At 39.1% G+C, this 8,798-nt stretch overlaps 1 long non-coding RNA gene across 1 annotated transcript; it reads right to left on the bottom strand.

Moving 5' to 3' along the window:
• Positions 1–4,268: 4,268 nt before the first annotated feature.
• LOC135114240 (uncharacterized) lies at positions 4,269–8,191 on the bottom strand. The gene is made up of 2 exons (XR_010275465.1): positions 7,318–8,191; positions 4,269–7,050 (listed from the first exon to the last, which is right to left on the bottom strand). It is a non-coding gene; the product is annotated as an uncharacterized LOC135114240 (long non-coding RNA).
• Between the last annotated feature and the right edge of the window lie 607 nt (positions 8,192–8,798).

Genomic DNA, 8,798 nt, shown 5'->3' with positions numbered 1-8,798 from the left:
CCTCATTACGGCCTGCTCTTGTTGACATTTCCGGGGTTATTGGGACCCTCAGGGATGCCTTCAGGGAGTCTTGTTGGCTCTTAAGGGTTGTAGTGTCTTGATAACTATGAGTATCATGTAATATGTTGAAAACTAGAGATTGTTTTTGTGTTGATGTTAAATGTGTGTGTGTGTGTGTGTGTGTGTGTGTGTTTTCTGTTCCTTTTCCTTGATGAATTTGGTCGATTGATTGACTGGTTTTTCTTTTCTTTCTGTCTTTCTATCTTTCTTTTCTTTCATTTTATCTTTCTTTCTTTATTTGTTAATTTTGATACTTGCTTTGCTCAATAGCTAGGTTCGGTAAACACACACACACACACACACACACACACACACACACACACACACACACACACACACACACACACACACACACACACTTGTTGAGCAGAGGACACAGAATTTCCAGTTTTTTTCGAAGGCGCCTTTCCTTCGCCTCTCGAGAAGTGAAAGGCGCCTCGTATCAGCTGTCAATCTTTTTACGTTTTATTCTTTATTTTGAGATTTCCAAAGAAAACTGGCGGCTGGCTGGAGGGAGACGGAGGGAGGGAAGGGACGCGCTGCTCTGAAATGTGGGACGCTAAACTAAACTACAAATTATTATCCTGTGTGTGTGTGTGTGTGTGTGTGTGTGTGTGTGTGTGTGTGTGTGTGTGTGTGTGTGTTACTAGATCGATGTTTTCTGTTGAATTTACGCAAAAGTTTTATGTTGATATGTAATTATGTTTTATTCTTATTTTATTTGGACCATTTCAGCTTTTTTTTTTTTTTTATTATGTTAACTGCAGTTGTTGTGATCAAGAACCTAATCTATTCTAATATAATCTAATATAAGTCTGCGTAGAAAAGTCCCACGATTTTCACTTTTCCATTGCGACAAGTATCCGAAGTTGAATAAAAAAACTGCTTTATACAATCACTCCCTTTAATCATAATATATAAAAATAAATAGATAAAAATAAATCACTTAAACTTTGATAACTTACAAATCAATCATGTACTTTGTTATCATCACAGGCATAAATTTTGACAACACCAAACTATAGACACAACGGTAATCTATCCAGCACTAGCACACTCATTTCTTACGCAGCACTAGAGGGAGTAGCGACAGCCTTCAACAACAACTAAGTAGAGCCAAAAGTTCCCTTGGGATAAGTGGCTGGAGATCCTCGTGGCTGGCCGAGTGTGAAACGCTAATGGTGATTCCAGAGGTCTTGTGTCCGGTCTTTTCTGTGGTGCCTGCTGCTGGGTGGGTAAGGTGGGTGAAAGAAGGCCTGCTGTTCCTGAAGGCTCACATGAAACAGAAGATAATTAGAAAGAAGAGAGACAGGAAAGTTTGAGTTAATCGCTGTTGTGCATTTATTAAGGAAATGGCTAGTGGGAAGAGAGAGAGAGAGAGAGAGAGAGAGAGAGAGAGAGAGAGAGAGAGAGAGAGAGAGAGAGAGAGAGAGAGAGAGAGAGAGACCTTTTCTCCCATCACCCTCTCTTTTACATCCTCCTTATTCTACCTTTTCAGAGGCTCCCCGACACCTCTAACATGTCAGACCAAACTACCTGGCTGCGGGGGTCAGTTCCTCGTGCATAAATCGGCCGAGAAGACGATCATTTAGTGGCAGAGAGAATCGTAATGATGGAGGGGTGAGGCGGGCGGCAGACGCGATAGGGGTCGTGGCAGGGACTGGTGAGAGGGAGCGGTTGGGGTGGGGAAGGATGGGGAGCATTAGCCTGCGCAGATCACCGACCACTCCATTGAATAAGTGGTGCAAATTGGATGGAGGAAAACCTTAGCTACCATTGGCCAGTGATCGGCAAATACTTGAAAAGATGAGTAGGAAGTAGAAAAGGGGAAAGGATATGTACTGCTTTCTTGGCTCGGTTAGTAGCTGATGTCTGTTTAATACTGTGTTGTGTGACTTATGAGTGAATGCTGAGGTAGGGAAGAGGACTGGTAGAGAGAAGGCAGAGGGTTCATGAATATCAGGGAGGGAAAGAAATTGCTTTGGGAGAGGGATGCATATGTGGAATAGTGGAGGAGGAAACGGTAGATGGCAGGTTGATAAGGAGAGTGTGTGGTGGTGTGGTGCGTGACAGGTGAGAGACAAGGGGCAGAAGTTGACACAGGGACAGACATAGAGCCTGCTAGTCAGTCAACAACCAGCTCACTAGTGCCCATAAAGCCAGCGGGGAGATGCGTCAGGCAGCCAGCCAGATGGAAATGCCCCCGAGCACCTCTTTGAGACCACATCCTTGCATCAGATTAGCTTCCCAATCGACCAAGTAATGAGTAGCAAGACAAGGCAAGGCAAGTAGGCAAGGCTTGACGTTATCTTCACAGTAGGTGAGGCCAGGAGGAGGGGAGGGGTGCGGGTGGTGTACGTATATTTACTTAAGAAACTTGCATACCTTCGTTTCCCACTTATGGATGTTTAGCTGTGGCCAGAAGTCAAGCAACCCGTCACTCCGTCTCATTTCCATTGTGCTGTTTTTTTTTTTTTTTATCTTGAGTCCTTTTACCCACAGACAGTCTCCTTAATTAAGAAGATAAGAACATAGTGAAATAAGAAAAGCTGCAAGAAGCCGCGCTTGGCAGTCCTTGCATGAATCATATCTATTCATTTCCGCCTAGGTAGGTATGTTTACATTGACATCTCGAGACGATCAGTATCAAAAAAAGATATCATGATGAAATAAAATGCTGAACATGACAGTCAGTGTTTAGATTAGGACAGCCGGAGGAGGGCTCAGGAAGACAGTAAAAGTAGACTTCTTATTCTTTATATTGGATATCTTTATTCAGCTTTTTATCTTCCAATTTCATCTTTATTTACTTATTTATTTATTTGTATTTAGGCATGATCTGGCTGCGGTTCCCAAATCATACAGTAAGACCTGAATAAGTGAACACTCCCCAAGAGAAACATTCCGTCACAGAGGAGTACCCCCTATATAGCGACTCAACGCATTTCATGTTTTCTATGTTCCACGCAGCAAGGGTGACACAGTCTTACTGCTATAACTATTTAAAAGCTGCACGGAAAAGCAAATATTAACGAGGAAAAAGGGTGAAATAAATTTGGATAAGAAAATAATCGATTGCAGTGACTCCATAAAAAGAATAAGAAATGATAGGGTGACACTGTATCACTAGAATTATTATTGCAATGACTCCATAAAAAGAATAAGAAATGATAGGGTGACACTGTATTATTAGAGTTATTATTTAAAAAAAAGTTTAGAAAATAATGATTTGCAAAGAAAAAAAAAACAAATGAGGACAAGATGAAAATTATTAGTTTGAACGACTCCATAAGTTAAATAATAAAGATGATAGAATGACATGTAATTTATTATTAATATTCAAAAACTGCACTAAAGGGCAAATATTAAGAACGAAAAGAAGGATGAAACAAATAAGGAAAAGATGAAAATAGCAAATTTAAATTATTCCATAATTTAGATAAGAAAGAAAAAAGATCGAAAAAAGATCGTTGGGAGTGTAACTTAAATTACAAAGTTTGTCCCACGGCCGTACGCTGATTACTGAATTCATTTCATTCATCTACCGTTTATGTGAGGACTAATTCCTCCCAATCCTTTTTTAATCCAACTTTACCAAGGTCGAACTTTTTTTTTTTTTTTTTTGTTCTTTTCTGATTGCTGACCATGAGAATTTCTTTTCAGTGAAAATGGGTGAAATAACGGCGAATGCAAGCCTTGATATAACTGTTAAACTTACGTTCACTCCATACTTATACAACACTCCAAGGTAAATGATAACAATGATAATGTGTGGTAAAGTATGAAGGTGTGCATTATATTTTAGGTTAGCCCTATTACATTAAAAGAAAACGTTTTAGACCGATACGCATGAAAAAAAAGTGAAAAATATAAGGGGATACTAAAGTATAGTTTACTCCTTTTATATCGGAGGAAAATTTGCTGTTTGGTACCTATGAAAGAAATCGAGAGATTTCAGGGTAAAGTAGAATATATTTTGGTCTTACTATATATAAATCGGAGGAAAATTTTTGTCTATATAAAAAAGCGAGATAATTTAGGATAAACTAGAATATATTTTACATCTATTACATCGGTTTTGTTTGTTTTGTTTGTTTTTATTGAAGAAAAGCATGATATAACAAGAACAATAATACAAGAATTACAAAGTGACAGAAATACTTAAAAATAGGAGCAAGCCGGGCTATCCGGCTTGCTCTTTCTCTCTCTCTCTCTCTCTCTCTCTCTCTCTCTCTCTCTCTCTCTCTCTCTCTCTCTCTCTCTCTCTCTCTCTCTCTCTCTATCTCATATATCAGATTTCAAAAGATTCAAAGAATTTTTTTGTACAGTTTAAAGATTGGTGACCTTGGACTGTGTGTATTGTTTGAACATGTTGGGAACTTTATTTACATGGTTTATAATCGTTGGGATTACATTAAGAGGGGATTGTTTGTCACACTGAAAGAAATATGGTTATTTTATTTATTATTTTTTTTTCCTTTTTTTTATTTTTTTTTTTTTTTTTTTTTTTACTGGAGTTGTTTATTTTTTCACCATGTATGGTTTGTCCTATTATATCGGTGGAAAATTTGCAGACTATAAGTTACTATATCTCATAGAAAGCAGGAAGTGATTGAAGGATAAACTGATTATATATATATATATATATATATATATATATATATATATAGAGAGAGAGAGAGAGAGAGAGAGAGAGAGAGAGAGAGAGAGAGAGAGAGAGAGAGAGAGAGAGAGAGAGAGAGTGGTAACTCCAAAGTTAACTAATGTAAACACCAACCTGACTGAATGACTTACTTCAGGTTTGCAATATAGTTGATATCCACTACTTTGCTTCCGTGATACTGAGTCGCAACATCAAACTACTTTTAGCATACTGTATGAAATAAATTATATTAGGTTCTGAAGAATGTTTTCACGATCCTAGTGACAGTTCAGGGAAGAGTCTGCACCATCAGTGGGAAAACACCCATGAGAACCCGACCTCTCTTGTCTGTGGTCTTTGAAAATAATCCTGGCGAGAGAACCAATTGACTCTGAATTCTTGATATTCTTATTTGAGCTAAGGTTACAGAATTTTACAAAGTTTTCTCTTTGCTCAGTTCAAATAAATGAACAATGCATCGTCATCAAAGTTATGACTTCAAAATATTCTAGTTTCTTACAGTCATAAACTACAATAGATAAACTTGAATAAGTTTCCAAGACAGCATAATATGAATTTTAAGTGCTTAAAAATAAGAGTCACCATAGCAAGATGGAGCGACCAAAGAGGTGGCGCCATACACCATGGAAAGATAAAAGGATCATATTATGAAAAGCTTGTGTGCCCCGATTACTTTCAAATGACTTAGTGAATTTATACTTTTTTTTTTTTTAAGGGTGATTTTACGGTTTTAGTGTCAGGTTTCAGCACTAATGACATGAGAAACACTCTTGAGAACCCGGCTAATCGTCTCTGCGGCCTTTGAAAATACTCGTGGTGAGACAGTAAAGGGTTTCACAATACATATCCCTATCTCTTACAGTCACTTATTCAAAATTACCACTCATAAATATTACATAATGTGCGTACAGCAAAATATATCAAATCACTTCATTCTAAGGATTCTTTCTCTAGACTTTTTTCCTCTGTTTTTCTCTATTTGTTCTCTTTGTTCTTTCTCGTTTCTTTCTTTTTTAACTTCTTTTTCTTTCTTTTCCTCCTTAAATCAAGACCTATTTCGAAGCGCCTCCCATGAAGAGGAAGAATCTGTGTATTTCTGAAGGGTAATATGCACGGTGTTCACTTGCTGCTTACATTTTCTTTTCTTTTTTCTTTTTTTTTTTCATATGACCACATGAGCAGTCGAATTTTCACTGCCAAAGAAAATGTTGTGTAACTTAAATATTACACTAAAGATTCCGTCCTCCTTCCTCTCTTCCTCCTCCTCCTCCTCCACCTCCTCCATTTCTTCTTCCTTTTCTTCTCCCTTTTCTTATCTCTCTTCTTCTTCTTCTTCTTCTTCTTCTTCTTCATCATCATCTTCATCATCATCATCTTCATCATCATCATCATCATCTTCTTCTTCTTCTTCTTCTTCTTCTTCTTCTTCTTCTTCTTCTTCTTCTTCATCTTCATCTTCATCATCTTCTTCTTCTTCTTCTTCTTCTTCTTCTTCTTCTTCTTCTTCTTCTTTTTCATCTTCTTGTGACCTTTATTTCTTTACATCTGTGCTCGATCTCCTACTTTCCCTCCCATCCTCTACCTACTTCTCCTCTTTCTTTTTTTTTTTTATTTCTCCTTTTCTCCTTTTCTTCATAATTTTGCTTTCCATGCACTCCTTTACTTTTTTTCTTTTATTTTATTTTAATTATGATTCTTTTCCAGTCCTTTTTTTTCTCCTCTATGAAAGTACATTATGTTGAGGTGCATTCAGTCAGTCAGTAAACCAGTCAGCTAGTCAGTCAGTCAACCAGTCAGTCAGTCAGCTAGTCAGCCATTCAGTAAGTCAATCAGTCAGTAAGTCAGTCAGCCAGTCAGTTAGTCAACCAGTCAGTCAGTTAGTCAGTTAGTCAGTCAGTCAGTCAGTCAATCAGCCAGTCAGTCAGTCAGCCAATCAATTAGTCAGCCAGTCAGTCAATCAGTCAGTCAATCAACCAGTCAGTCAATCAGCCAGTCAGCCAATCAACGGTCCAGTTAGTCAGTCAGCCAGTCAGTCAATCAGCCAGTCAGTCAATCAGCCAGTCAGTCAATCAGCCAGTCAGTCAATCAGTCAGTCAGTCAATCAGCCAGTCAGCCAATCAGCCAATCAGTCAGTCAGCCAGTCAGTCAATCACCAAACCAGTTAATTAGCGAGCAGTCAGTTAGTCAATCAGCTGTTTATGGAGGTGGGGGGTGTCTTCATGCAGGTTGATAAAGGATCCCTGTCTGGCAGGTTCCCACAGGCAGGTGTCAGTCACGTTCATATGAGATGGAAGCTCTTCTCTGCTCCCTGGCCTGTCTGTTTTAAGCTGTAGGGTGGGTTAGAAAAAAAAAAAAACATTACTACCACTACTACTGGCATTATTTATTAATAGTGATAATAATGATAATAATAATAATAATAAGAAGAAGAAGAAGAAGAAGAAGAAGAAGAAAAGTAATAGCAATAATAACAACAATGAAAGCAGTTACTATATGAGAGAGAGAGAGAGAGAGAGAGAGAGAGAGAGAGAGAGAGAGAGAGAGAGAGAGAGAGAGAGAGAGAGAGAGAGAGAGAGAGAGAGAGAGAAACTTACTCTCGATGCTTCTTCATCATCATCAACACCATCACCATCACTATCACGACTGTCACTATAGCCCCTGTCAGCACCATAATCTCTATAGGAGTCTCTTGTGCTGGAGATGTGTTTTTCACTTTGCACATGTGGCGTCTGGGCGTGACAGTGGTTGTGAACGTGGGTGTGGTGGGGGGAGGAAATGGTGTTTTGGAAAGGGTTGTGGTCCTCACGGGTGGCCGATCTATGCAAAGGGGTATCGTGTTGTTCGAGTATTTCTTCGTCGTCGTCTGCATGATGCCGCAGTTTATCTGGTGAGTGTGCTTTATTTTCCAGTTCACGTCACTGGGACAGATATAGAGCTCCTGAATGTCAACGAATTCATCAACAAAGATACACTCACTTCTACACTCTCCAGCCCACATCACCAGATGAAGCTCCTTTCCTCTTTTTATCAGCTGTCCTTTCACCAGCACCTGCCACCAGTTAGCCCATCCCTTGAAGCACCCAGCATGCAGTTTGAAGACGTCGTTCAGTGTACGATAAGAATAATCACCATAAATTGCTCCCACCTTGAATGTGACGTCTTGGAATGCGTCTTGGAAGTCCGGTTGCACATACAAGGTTCCATCGAGTATGTCATTCTTTCTATTTGAACTGATGATCTTCAAACATCCATCGGAGTAAATCCGATTCGGGCATTCCGGTGTAGGTGTAGGGTTAGGTTGAGGTTCACAAGACCAGAGGCAGCCGTGACTGGGCGACAGCAGCAGAAACAGGAGTATAAAGTGCGTCTTCTTCATGGCTGGTGGTGCGTGTTGCTGCGAGGAGTTCAGGCGACGGTGTGGTGCAGGCTAATGCTTTGATGTTTGCTGCATTATATTGCAGCGCAGTATAATGACAGGATGCTCTCTCTCTCTCTCTCTCTCTCTCTCTCTCTCTCTCTCTCTCTCTCTCTCTCTCTCTCTCTCTCTCTCTCTCTCTCTCTCTCTCTCTCTCTCTCTCTCTCTCTCTCTCTCTCTCTCTCACACAAAAAGTCTACAATTCACTATAACACGATTTTTGTCTTTGACAAGAAAGTGTTATTTTCCATTTCTTTCCATTACAAAACAATAGAAAATGTCCATTATTCCTGTCAAACTTTGTTTTTGTGACTTTTAGGATGATTTTTGTCCCAAAATAGCTAAATTCCACCATTTTTCCAGATGCTGTTACAGAACTTCTTTGCTCTTGTCTTGATGAATTGACCACATTTGTAGCAGAATGCATCTGGAGAATGACTGCAGCCTCTTGATGACATTTCACCTTTTGTGATCTGTCTCCTCAGGCAGCCAAAGCAGAACTGATTGGTGGTCTGCAAGCCCCTACTTTCATATTGTCAAGCAGTGCTCTAAAATATTCTTAGTCTTTCTAGAATGTGTTCCAAAATGTTCTCAATTTTTCTAGAATATTCTGAATAATTCTAGAAAATTCTTGTATATTCTAGAAAATTTATGATATTT

The sequence above is a fragment of the Scylla paramamosain genome, chromosome 27, assembly GCF_035594125.1.
Source record: "Scylla paramamosain isolate STU-SP2022 chromosome 27, ASM3559412v1, whole genome shotgun sequence".
Classification (NCBI taxonomy): domain Eukaryota; kingdom Metazoa; phylum Arthropoda; class Malacostraca; order Decapoda; family Portunidae; genus Scylla; species Scylla paramamosain.
This window is presented reverse-complemented; position numbering and strand designations above follow the sequence as displayed.